Source organism: Dipodomys merriami, unplaced genomic scaffold, assembly GCF_024711535.1.
Source record: "Dipodomys merriami isolate MVZ:Mamm:240054 unplaced genomic scaffold, mDipMer1.0.p SCAF_38, whole genome shotgun sequence".
In the NCBI taxonomy this organism is placed as follows: Eukaryota; Metazoa; Chordata; class Mammalia; order Rodentia; family Heteromyidae; genus Dipodomys; species Dipodomys merriami.
This window is the reverse complement of record NW_027205381.1, coordinates 9,047,821-9,061,567: the sequence shown is the minus strand read 5'-3', so window position 1 is coordinate 9,061,567 and position 13,747 is coordinate 9,047,821. Positions and strand designations below refer to the sequence as shown.

At 41.8% G+C, this 13,747-nt stretch overlaps 1 pseudogene; it reads left to right on the top strand.

Annotated features, from left to right (window-relative positions):
- Positions 1 to 10,302: 10,302 nt before the first annotated feature.
- Positions 10,303 to 11,440, top strand: LOC138804995 (large ribosomal subunit protein P2-like; annotated as a pseudogene).
- Positions 11,441 to 13,747: the final 2,307 nt, after the last annotated feature.

Genomic DNA, 13,747 nt, shown 5'->3' with positions numbered 1-13,747 from the left:
ATTGCAGCACTGTTCACAATAGCCAAGATATGGAAACAACCCAGATGCCCCACTACTGATGAATAGATCAAAAAATTGTGGTACCTATATACAATATTATGCAGCCATTAGAAAGGACAAAATAATGGCATTTGTGGGGAAATGGATGGAACTAGAATAAATCATTTTAAGCGAGGGAAGCCAAGAGCAAAGAGACAAATGGCACATGGTTTCCCTGATATGTGGATGTTAAATCCAAAATGCAAGGAGATATGACAAAGTAAACAAGACTCAAGAAACAAAGGGCCTCCACTCAATTTGCCGAATCATTTCTAAATGACTCCGTGTTCTTGACCACACATTGTGTGTGTGTGTGTGTGTGTGTGTGTGTGTGTGTGTGTGTGTGTGTGTGTGTGTGTACCTGAAGGACGCTAGGAGGAGGGCACAGAGTCATAGGGAAATGGAAAAATATACAACAGAGGGGCCCATCAGCTGCACTGGACATTGCTCTACCACTGAGCCACCTTCCCAGCCCCCTGTCATACATTCTTAAAAATATAAAATTAACAAATTAGAGTTGTTAAATTCTAAAGTTTTGCTGTGTGTATGTGTGTGTGTGTGTGTGTGAGAGAGAGAGAGAGAGAGAGAGAGAGAGAGAGAGAGAGAGAGAGAGAGAGAGAGAGAGAGGGAGAGAAAGAGAGAGAGAGAGAATACATTTACAGACATAACTTCCAATACAGACCATGTCAGGAGCTTTGGGAGGAGCTAGGGGAATGATTGCAAAACCCAATTCATGTCTCTTACAAATGGCCACAGAGTCATAGGGAAATGGAAAAATATACAACAGAGGGGCCCATCAGCTGCACTGGACATTGAGAAAGGAACTAAGCATTTCAAGGGCAGCTATGGGAGGAAGGGAATGAGAGGGAAAGAGGGAACAGCTTACACTAAGCAAAAGGAAAGAAATGTACCTATCACCTAATTTGGAAGAAATAGTTGTATTGTCAAAGCTGTTAGAATGCACAAACATTATAGACCATGATAATGACAATTTGGCTTATAAGGGTTAAAGTGTGTTTGTGATTTTAACTAAATATCACTATCTCACAATACTATGAAATTTGTGTAATCACTTCATCTTAATAAAAAATTATTTAAAAAATAAAAAAGGCAAAAAAAATCCAATTTTAACAAAACCAAATGATTGCTACACCAAGATGGTAAACATTGCTTCATAGTATTTCATATATTATAAGGACTATAAGATGAATGAAAAAGGCTGGTCTGCACATGTGGCTCTAGGCAAGACCACTTGCCTAGCACATGCAAAGGCCTGGGTTCAATCCCTAGCACCCAAAGAACAAGCTCTCTATTATTCATGAAAAATTAGAGACAGGTGCAAAAGCAACTAAATAATAATAATGCTAAATAATAAGTGCTAAATATTGTCCATACTTTTCTAGAAGCCATATCAATTGAACCTCTTTCTAGCTCTCAACATAATAATCAGTGCTCTCCAAATGTCTTCCAATATAAGAAATAAATAACAAGAACACCAATGAAGATGTGGTTCTAGCGGTAGAGTACCAGTCTTGAGCAAAACTGCTCATCAAGAATGCTCTCATTCTGAGTTTGTCTCATTACTAGCACAAAAATAAATAACAATAATAATTATACATCAGAATGAAATAAAGGGACACGGTTGTGGAAGACAAGCTATTTATTTTGTGTACAGCTTCATCTGAGCCTTTGCAGAAATGCAGACTCTGAAATGAGGTCTGATATCCTGTATTTCTACAAAGTTTCTAACAGACATCTAAGCAATAGATTGCAAACAAGAATTTAGAGCATAAAAGAGGTAAACATGGGAATTCAAGTCACTCACCTAAGCCCTGTCCCAGCAGCCGCGAGAGCCAGGGAGGAATAAATATCTCAGCATATCATAATCCATCTGTTTCATACTGGAATACCCTAACCCATCCCATTCAGACTGGGTCCAGAAATATTGCTCCTTGAACTCAATGGCACCTAGTGTTGGATACACATGCTGGGCTGTGGCTAAGGACATTCCTGTCTTCCCTGCATACACCAGTGTTCAGGGGGAAAGGAGGTACTGAAGCAGAAAAATAGGTGGTCCTCTAGCCAAGATACCCATCCAAGTAAGCCTAATGCCTCTCCAGAAGTGTAGAGTTGCATCACTTCCATGAACTTCCCCACATAATTGGTTTCATGGCAATATGAGCTGGTGTAGCATTTCTGCTCCTCAGCTTCGTGGGACTATGTCCAGTTTGGGCAGTGTTACATACTTCCTTCTACCTGGACTCATCACATAAGATTTTAGGAAGACATTTAGACATTTATCTAAAAGAAAAGAATATATTTAATAAGCATTATCAAAAAAAACCCTGAGGAGATTCAAATATTTTTTTATAGAATTGAATATTACAGGAAAACTTAGCCTTAAGAAAAAAAACAAACTTGGTTGTATAAAAAAAATTAACTTGGGCTGGGGAGGTGGCTCAGTGGTAGAGTGCTTGCCTTGCATGCATGAGGCCCTGGGTTCAATTCCTCAGCACCACATAAGCAAAATGAAAAAAGCCAGAAGTGGCGCTGTGGCTCAAGTGGCAGAGCCCTAGCCTGGAGCTGAAGAGCTGAGGGACAGTGCCCAGGCCCAGAGTTTAGGCCCCACAACCGGACCCCCCCAAAAAAGGAAAAAAAATTAACCTCTAGCTGGGCACTAATGATTCATTTTGTAATCCTAGCTACTTGGAATGCTGAGATCTGAGGCTTGTGGCTCAAAGAAGTCAGCCTCCGAAGAAAAGTCTAAGATTCTTATCTCTAATTAACCACTCAAAAGCTGGAAGTGGAGGTGTAGCGAAGTGGTAGAGCCTCAGCCTTGAGAGAAAAAGTTGAGGGAAAGCACCCAGGTCCTGAGTTCAAGTCCCAGTCCCAGAATACACACACACACACACACACACACACACACACACACACACACACACACACACGTACACACGCAAAACCCAGTCCTGTAACAGTGGCAGTCACACAGATACCAATGGAGACTGTTCTTACGTAGCTGTGTGTTCCACCTATTTGCTTCCCTAGGGCAGGCCTTGTACCCTCTGTACAATTAACAGATTTCAATGGAGGAACTCAGTTTTAATAATACCAATGATACTGCCTTAGATGGTTTTTGTTGCTTGTTCATTATGATTTTTCAATTTCCTATTCTAATTCAGGGGAAATTATTTTTAATAAAACAAAAGAAAAAGAAAAAAGAAAACCTGGCTGCTCAATGACAAATATTTCAAAGTTTGGCTCTGCTGCCCTCTAGTGCCAGACATTTTAATTTTCACTACTGAAAATGTAGAAAAAAGGTGAAGAAAATGTCCATATAGTTCCAGCTGAGGTACTAGTCACCCCTCCACTATTGGTTCCCCCCCCTCCCCCGCAAACAGGTAAGGGTAGGACAGTATCTATACCTGGCCTTTTGTTCACCTTGCAGTTTTAAGACTTAGAAGGTCCTTATTAAGAGGCAAGCCTACTCAAGAAGATAGTCTATAAATCCTTTAAAACTTAAGCTAGTTCAAGAGGAGATACAATGTAGATGACTTTTTTAATGGTGCTGGCACTGGAGTTTGAACTTGGGGTTTTGCACCCTTGCTTCACTTTTCACTCAAGGTTGACACCCTGCCACTGACTCTTACTTCTACTCCTACTTCCAGTGTGTGTGTGTGTGTGTGTGTGTGTGTGTGTGTGTGCGTGTGTGTGCGTGTGTGCGTGTGTGCGTGTGTGTGTGTGTGTGTGTGTGTGTGTGTGTGTGTGTGTGTGTGTGTGTTTCTGGTTAACTGGAGATGAGAATTTCATGGACCTTTCTATGAGGGCTGGCTTCAAAACTTGATCATTCAGATATCAGTGGGGATTTCATCCAGTGCCTGACATACTTTTACAGTGAGAAAGGATCAGGAAAGTCTACAGGAATTTGGTCATACAGCTGAAAACAGGGAACCCTGGCTATTCCAAGGCTGGGGACCAGAAGCATGAGTGTCAAAATGCTTCCTCAAAACCTTCCATGCTCCTGGATTTGAAGGATTAACATCTTGAAAGTGGCAATGCTACCCAAAGCAATTTGCAAATTCAATGCAATACTCATCAATATCCCAACAACATCCTAAAATTCATAGGGAATAATAAAAGACCTCAAATACCAAAAACATTCCTTAGCAGGAAGAACAGTGCTGGAGGAATATCAATATCAAACTTCAAATTCTATTACAAAGCCATAGTAATACAAACAGGTTGGTACTGGCACAAGAATAGGCCCAAGGACCAATAGAAGACCCAGAAATAAACCCACAGACCTACATCTACCCAATATTTGATAAAGGAGCTAAGAACACAGGATGGAAGGAAGACAGTCTCTTCAACAAATGGTGCTTGCAGAATTGGCTATACACATGCAGAAAACTGAAGTTAGATCCTTATATATTACCCTGCAACAGAATCTATTCCAAATGGATTAAAGACCTCAATGTAAGGCCAGATATCTGAAAATATTGCAGGAAGAGATAGATGAAACACTAGTGGCTCATTGGACAGGTGGAAACATTGTAAGTAAAGATCCAGAATCACAACAAATTAAAGACTGGATACATGGGATTACATCAAACTGAAGTGTTTCTGCACGGCAAAGGACATAGGCAACAAGATCAGTACAGAGTGCACCAAATAGGATAAAATTTTTACATCAGAGAAGGGCCTCATATCTAAAATATACGTAGCACTCAAAAAATTAAACCCCCCAAAAATAACCCCTCAAAGAAACAACAACCCAATTCATAAAGAGAGATTTCCCAGAAGTAAGAATGGCCAATAGACACATGAAGAAATGTTCAACATCTCTGGCCATAAAAGAAATGCAAAGCAGCTGGGCACTGGTGGCTCATGCCTATAATCCTAGCTACTCAGGAGACTGAGACCTGAGGATCGGGGTTCAAAAACAGCCCGGGCAGGAAAATCCATGAGACTCTAATCTCCAATAAACCACTAGAAAACAAGAAGTGATGCTGTGGCTCAAGTGGTAGAGCACTAGCCTTGAGCTGAAGAGCTGAGGGACAGTGCCCAGGCCCAGAGTTCAAGCCCCAAGACTGACAAAAAAAGAAAGAAATTAAAAACAACATTGAGACTTCACCTCAGTTAGAATGTCCATTAGCAAGAAAACTAACAATAACAGGGATGTGGCCAAAAGGGAATGCTACTACACTGTTGGTGGGAATATACTTGTTTAACCACTCTGGAAAGCAGTATGGAGGTTCCTTAAAAGACTGAAATAAAATAGCTTTCCTATGACCCAGCAATTCCACTCTTGGGCATATATCCAATTGAACACAAACCAGGCCACACTAAAGCTACTAGCACAACCATATTTGTTGTAGCACTGTTTACCATAAGCAAGATATGGATTCAACCCCTTAGTTGACAAATAGATCAAGAAAGTGTGAGGTAGGTAGGTAGGTAGGTAGGTAGATAGATAGATAGATGGATAGATATACAATTGACTTCTATGCTTTTATCTGAAGGAATGATACTGTACCATTCATAAGGAAATGGAAAGACTTGGAAAAAATTATATTAAGTGAGGTAAGCCAGACCCTAAAAAACATAGATTGCATGGTTTTCCTCATTTGTTGTTGAAAGTGCTTATAAATCTACAAGTAGGGGCTGGGAAGGTGGCTCAGTGGTAGAGTGCTTGCCTTGCATGCATGAGGCCCTGGGTTCAATTCCTCAGTACCACATAAGCAAAAAGAAAAAAGCTGGAAGTGGCGCTGTGGCTCAAGTGGTAGAGCACTAGCCTTGCCTTGAGCTGAAGAGCTGAGGGACAGAGCGCCCAGGCCCTGAGTTCAGGCCCCATGACCAGACTCCCCCCCCCAAAAAAAAAAGAAAGAGAAAAAAAATCTACAAGTAAAGCTCTTTTCTAGCTCTTTCTCAGCTCTCTTTCTCAGGTCTTTCCCACGCCTTTCTCAGCCGCATGGAGGGCCAACATGGCCGGGTGCCAGAGAGAACGATGAATAAACCTACCCCTTACCTGAATATACCACGTGCATGGTGCTGTTCTTACTCGCCTACCTCTTTTTAAAAGCCTAACATAAAAAAAATTAAAAAATTAAAAAATTAAATAAAATAAAAGCCTAACATAAATGGTGCCGAAATCCGGAAAGGGTTTAAAGTCAGGATAGGTGGGATTCCTCTCTGTTTTTTTTCTTTTTTTCCTTTTTCTGTTTGTTTTTTTCCCTTTTTGCTCTGAGGAATACCCACAGTTCTGACGGCCTTTTGCGAACCAGTCTGTCTGCTGCGGACATAGCGCATCGATACCATTGCTGCCTTCACATCCACGTCCACACCACTTCTCTACTCTGGTGAGTGAATCTACTCTCTACGGTTCTCTGTTGCTCAGTCTCTGTCCAGATGTGGCACATGCCAGAGAGCTCCTACGGCCCTTAGCTGAAAGGCTGGTCACCTCTGAAGCCGAGGACGCTTGGTTTTGGGGGCTTGGCCATTTCTCTCTAGAGATCTCTGGGGGAAGTCGGGATGCCGCTTTTGCCTGCTCAGCTCTCCTTCACTCACCAGACTGACTCTCCTACACATTTAATGGGGTGCTGCGAATCACGCCTGAGCCGTGAAACCCCTTTGAAATGCTTCCTGTACTCCCTGGAAAGCCAGAGCGCTTCATTTTTATGCTATTCTCAGATGTAGACAGTTTTTGCCACTGCAATGGTAAATGGTCAGAAGTCTGTTTACTTTCAGGCTCTCTTTGCTCTCTCTCTGCCATTCATGTCCAACTTTGCTATCTCTCCCTTTCTCTTTTCTACAATTTGGCTTGTGCCCTGAAGAGTGCAACACAGGCTGGGTCCCGGGGACCCCCCTCTAGGTTCCCTCTCAAAGGCTAGCCAATGTAGGCTTGATCTATTTGTTCAGGGTTTCTTTGCATTTCTTCAGAAATTCACCATCTTGAGTTTGCCATCTTGGCCACATGGTGGGTTAAGGGTTTGGTCCTATCTGACCCTTAACCTTCCACCAAGCTTACTACTCCATCCGTCTATTCTAAGGTGCCTTGCTAACAAGTTGCTCTTTTCACAGGCCCTGGTAACTGAGGCCCAACCATCTGATGTGCTTTATTAGCAAAGATTGTTGTCAAAATTTTAGGTTTGAGTTTTGCCTTTTTTGTCTTATATTGTATATTCTGGTACTGACTACGTGACTCTAAAATATTGGGCATATCTGTGCTAAGATTCTCACATCTAAGAAGTTTTGTCATTCCAGAATATTTGTCGGTCAATTCTTGATGATAACCAGGTAAACTCTACTTATTCTACTTGATCTCCTGGTTGCTTTAATTGTAAATAATAAAGGGCTTTTGTGGCAAAGATTGCAGTTCAAAGCCAGCCCCAGCCAAAAAATCCCTAAGACTCCATCTCCCAACTAACCTGCAAAGAGTCAGGCCTGAAGCATGGCTCAAGACTCTTATCTCTATCCAGCCAAACATTGGTGGTGAGCAGAAGTGCTTAGGGACAGTTCCCAGGCCTTGAGTTCAAACCTCCTTGAATACCAACTGGGACAAGCCATCCAGCAACGAGCACCTAGACTTAGCCAGTCTGGGGAACAAGGGACCATGGAGAGGAGTAAGAGGAGATGATGTCACATCAGCTACTTTGTGCCTGCCCTTTCAAAATTAACCAGAGCTGGGAGGTCAGTAGAAGTAAGAAGCCTGCCCATCCAATGTCTATACCTGTCTACCTATTAACTGAACAGGAATTTATATTCTTGCCTTGGTCACCTGACTTCTCTACCTAATCGCCAGATATCAGTAGCAGCTAGGGACATTTCTACCAACATTTTCAGCCCCAAGTCCTTCCTCTTGCCATTTATTTGCTCTTTAGTATTTTTTTTCCAGCCCCTCAATGCCTCATAAGACTTCTCCAGACTTCATCTAAGGACTCACGCTACCAAGGGACAGCTGCTGCTCGCTGCCTTCTATGGGAGGGGACCAAATTCCAGCCTTTTACCCCTATTGTCGACACCCCTTGTCAGCAGGAAGTAGCCAGAGAGAATCCTCGCCCTATTTCATGATTATTAAAAGGCTGGAATGTAAAGTCAGCTCTTGGATGGTGAGCAGACTCCACCCTCCTTGCAGCAAAGTCTCCACCCAGTACCTGTGTTATCTAGGCAACTGGCACACCTGGAAGAGGTCACATCTGCATCCTCTGAGGTCACATCTGAATTTGATGTGGCCACGCCTTTCTCTGCCCATACCCTAGATAAGGCCTAGCCCAGGCCCAGATGTTCTCTTTTCTAGCTCTTTCCCAGCTCTCTCTTTCTCAGGTCTTTCCCATGCCTTTCTCAGCTGCATGGAGGGCCAACATGGCCTGGTGCCAGCCAGAACGATGAAAAAACCTATCCCTTACCTGAAAAAAAAAATCTACAAGATACTGGTGGTAAAAGACAAATACATTTGGACATGATAAGTTATACAAGACTCTACACAAGGAGGATATTCTTAGGAATGGATCACAAAGGTTCAATAGCTATGGCCGTCTGATCATATAAAATGATCTCTATCAAAATGAACTCCAAGAAATGGAAACATGTTACTTTGCTTCTTATTTTTTCCCTCTTTTGTTGCTGTTTCTTTTACTACTGTACCTTTTGTCTTGTATGTAAGTTTATCTGATTTGGGGATGGTAAAGGAGAACAGAGAAATGGTGAGATAAAGGGTGAACAAAACAGCCATCATACTCACTAGACACTGTTGAAAATGAACTATATAACTTGTAGGGGAGTGGGGCCAGGAGGGAAAAACTGGGAGAAGAGAAGGGAAGAGGTAACACTGTTCAAAAAGAAATGTTCTCTGCTAGGCGCCAGTGGCTCACACCTGTAATCCTAGCTGCTCAGGAGGCTGAGATCTGAGGATCATGGTTCAAAGCCAGCCCGGGCAGGAAAGTCCATGAGACTTTATCTCCAATAAACCACTAGAAAACTGGAAGTGGTGCTGTGGCTCAAGCGGTAGAGGACACACCTGAGCTGAAGAGCTCAGGGACAGAGCCCAAGCCCAGAGTTCAAGCCCCACGACAGAAAGAAAGAAAAAGAAAGAAAGAAAGAAAGAAAGAAAGAAAGAAAGAAAGAAAGAAAGAAAGAAAGAAAGAAAGAAAGAAAGAAAGGAAGGAAGGAAGGAAGGAAGGAAGGAAGGAAGGAGGAAAGGTACTCACTACCTGATTTACGTATCTGTAATCCTTCTCTACATCACCTTTACAATAAAACAATTTAAAAAATGCTTCCTCTGCTCCCTCAAAAGTTGCCATTGTCTAAGAGCAATGCTTCAAGCCAATAAAATTAGAGTATAGATCTTGAAATATGCAAAAGTCCCTATCACAACAGTGACTCCCTTTAACATGAAATTGTGATGACATCAAGAGCCATAGATTTGGAGTAAAAGAACAGATTACATGCTTCCCTTCTTTTATGTATGTGTGTGTGTGTATATATATATATATATATATATATATATATATATATATATGTTAATCTTTTAATTATTATTATAAAAGTGATGTACAGAGGGGTTACAATTACATAAGTCAGGTAAAGTGTACATTTCTTTTTGGACAGTGTCATCCCTTCCCTTGCTCTCTCCCAGTTTAGGTGTCATCGTTCTATTAAGATATATCATAGCAGCCAGGCACCAATGATTCTTGCCTGTAATCCTAGCTACTCAGGAGGCTGAGATCTGGGGATTGTGGTTCAAAGCCATCCCAGGCAGGAACATCCGTGAGTCTCTTATCTCCAATTAACCACCAGAAAACTGAAAGTGGCACTGTGGCTCGAGTGCTAGAGCACTAGCCTTGAGCTGAAGAACTCAGGGACAGCACCCAGGCCAAGTTCAAGACCCATGACCAAAAAAAAAAAAAAAATATATATATATATATATATATATATATATAATATATATATATATATAACATATATATATTATATCTCTATATAGCAACCATTTGGCCTGCTTTTCTCATCTGTAGACTGAGCATGATGGATGATTCTGCTCTCTATTAAATGTTGGGGAAACCATACCTTATGTAATGGTTTTCTTTATTATCTTAGAGATCCCTGAGAACAGTGGGTTGTACTAGGGTTGAAGGTTAATGAAGGGTTATGTACAGAAAACAAACACTTGTCTTCTGACCTATGCCTGGTAACTTGGTGACTATTATTAGGTAGCTATTGGCAGAGTATGAAGTCTTTAACTTTTTAGCAAAATCAAGGAGAGAATTTGCAGGGTAAACAGGTCCCTATGAAAGAACTTCAGGGATTTGAAAATCCAAAAGTGGAATCCTATAGTAATACCTTAGAAACAAAGATGGGAAATCTTTTTTTAAAGGTAAGGGGATCATTAACATGGGAAAGATGACTGGAGATGAGAGAGATTCAAGTTATAGATAGCAGATGTGAGTTCTCCAAAGAAGAAATGCCAACAGGATCCAAATGTAGAACTCACAGAGATGGTTTAAGAGATAGACAGGTTCAAGAGGCTCCAGAAGCTCTTGGAAAGATGGTTCTAGATAGTGGTGCACAACAAAAAGAAAATGGTGAAACCATTCTCAATGACTTCTACTTGACTCATTTAAGAACAAGACCTAACCAAAGTTTTATCACATCAGACATATAAGAGAGAAAAAATTCCCTATTGGCCAATGAGTTAAAATCCAGAGTTATTTTTGACATTAAGATATTATTATAATAGGAAAAACGGTCTGTCTAATGGTAAATGGCTTTAAACACCAATGGGTAATACTGACTCTAGAAGACACAATCTAGAAATAGGAGACTGGTACTAAGAGATCTGCCCTAATCCAATCCAAAAAATTAAGATTGCAGTTAGGGAATGCAATGTCATTTCCTCTAAGGATTGTTGATTTCCTGGAGGTTTGTGTACAGCAATGTTTTTTAAGCGTTAATGTACAGACTGCCTTTTGCTTCCTGACAGTCGCACACATCAAGCCCGCGGTCGATGCCAACATGCGCTGTCACCTCCTACCTTCTGGCCGCCCTTGGGGGCAACTCCTCCCCAAGCACAAAAGACATTAAGAAGATCCTGGACAGCATGGACATCAGGCAGACAATGACCAGCTTAACAAGGTAATCAGTGAGCTAAATGGGAAGAGCATTGAAGATGTGTCATGGCCCAGGGTGTTGGCAAGCTTGTCAGTGTGCCTGTTGACATGTCTGTAGTTGCTTCTGCTGCACCTGGTTCTGCAGCTCCTGCTGCTGGTTCTGCCCCTGCTACAGCAGAAGAGAAGAAAGATGAGAAGAATCTGAGGAGTTAGACAATGACACGGGATTTCGCCTGTTTGATTAAATTCCTGGTTCCCTGCAAATAAAGCCTTTTTATGTATCTTGAAAAAAAAAAGTAGACTGTCAGCAGAGCTAGTGAAATTACAGAATCTTTGAGCTGAAGGTATAGTTTAGTGTTAGAGTGCTAGCCTAGCATGCATGGGGCCCTAGATTCAATTCCCAGCACTTTGTACATAAACACACATACACATACACACACACTTTCTGATTCAGCATGCCAGGGCAGGGCCTGTGAGTCTGCATTTCTAACAAGTTCCCAAAGGATACTGATGCTGCTAGCCCTTGGTCTGCACTTTGGATAGCAAGAGTCCAGATTTCTGTTATGTTCTTTGGTAAATGGAAATAATTATTGAAGAGAATAGCACTGGGTTTTGTGTTGGATTAATTAAAGCGGATGAATTGCTAGTAACAAAGAAATGGGATTCTAAAAGTTACCTGCCTGCCTTGCTGGGCGCTAGTGGCTCATGCCTGTAATCCTAGCTACTCAGGAGGCTGAGCCTTGAGAACGATGGTTCAAAGCCAGGCAGGAAAGTCTGTGAGACTCTTCTCTCCACTAAACTACCAAAAAACCCCAAAAAACTGGAAGTGGTGCTGTGGCTCAAGTGGTAGAGTGCTAGCCTTGAGTAAAAGAAGCTCAGGGACAGAGTCCAGGACCTGAATTCAAGCCCTAGGACCAGCACAACAAAACAACAGAAAAATAAATGTTACCAGCCCTGTATCTGTGCTGGTGGCCAAATAACAGTATGCTCTTTTATAATTATTTATATACACTTAAGTAGAATATGCACAATTTTTCTATTTGGTTTTTACAACTTAAGCCTTTAAAATATGAAGTATGGCTGGGCTCTTGTGGCTCACACCTGTAATCTTAGCTACTCAGGAGGCTGAAATTTGAGGACTGCAGTTTGAAGCCAAGCAGAAAAGTCCCTGTGAGACCCTTATCTCCAAATAACCACTCAAAAACCAGACGTGGAGCTGTAGCTCAAAGTGGTAGAGCATTAGCTTTGAGCAAAAGACTTCAGGGACAGCACCCAGGCCCTTAGTTTAAGTCCCACAACCACTAAAAGAAAAATAAATAAAATATGAAGTATAACTGAGAGCTGATGACTCACACCTTTAATCCTAGCTACTCAGGAAGCTGAGATCTGAGGATCATGGTCTGCAGCCAGCCCAGGCAGGAAAATCTATGAGAGACTTATCTCCGATTAACCAGCAAAAAGCCAGAAGTGGAACTAAGGCTTCAAAATGCCATTAAATTGAGGATTAGGGAAACTGCAGGATGCTTTTGAAAATTATAGCTTGGCACTAAATTTTGCCCAAAACATTGTATAATAGGCATATAATAGGGCTGAATGGACATCTCTGAATCTGTGCTTGATGCTCAAGATGTTTTGTTCAAGGTACATGTGACAGAAATGGGGAGGGAAGCAGGGGAGAAAAATTCAAGTATTTGAGAATTTTAGTCCTGGTTTTGCCCTTTGATGCATGTGCATTTGGCCAAGTTGCTGAACCTCTCAGCTTCTAGGTAGGGTCACCCTATTTCTCCTTTATGTACTTGAGAGCTCGTACAAATTACTGTGGTCTTTAGCATGTTGCTTCTCTCACTCGGCAAATTCTCCTGAAGTGCTCTCACCCACTTGTACAACTTGGTACACCAACACCTGATATTCTTAGTCCAGTTCTTTCTGTGGTTTGTCTCCTGGTACATTTATTGCACAAAACTCAATGGTTCCACGTAAAGTTCAAAATATGCAGAGTTTAGATCATCACCATATTCACTTAGCTACTGTTTTGACTCTTTTTCTTTCTTTCCTTCCTTCCTTTAATCTCTTCCCTTCCTTCTTTTTGAAACAAGAGCAGCTCAGGCTGCCCTCAAACGTCCACTCCTCCCACCTACAGAGTGCTGGAACTATAGGCAGGTGCCACCACGCCCAACTCCACTCTCCCCTCGATCTCAGATGCAAGCACAGCTACTTTTGCAACCTAAATATTTCTGGAATTCATTGCTCTGTGTAGATATCCCATAAGCAGCTCGACTTGGATGTATTCAAGGCTGAACTCATTCCTTTCTCCTTTCAAACCTGCTGTTTTCCACCCTGTTCTACGGAATGTTATCCCCATCTCCTGTCATCAAATCTAGAATCTGGTTGTCATCTTGGATTTCTCTCCATCTCTCAAAACCAGGTAATCACCAATTCCTGGTATTTGGCTTCTTTGGCCTGATCAATCCACTTCTGTTTTCGTTGTTCCTCCTTAACTTCCTGAAGAGTTCCACCAGTTTTCCCACTTTCCTCTAACATGTCCACAAGGCAGGATCACAAAGTGATCCTGTCGCCAACTTCTCACTCCCCCCTCTCGCTTT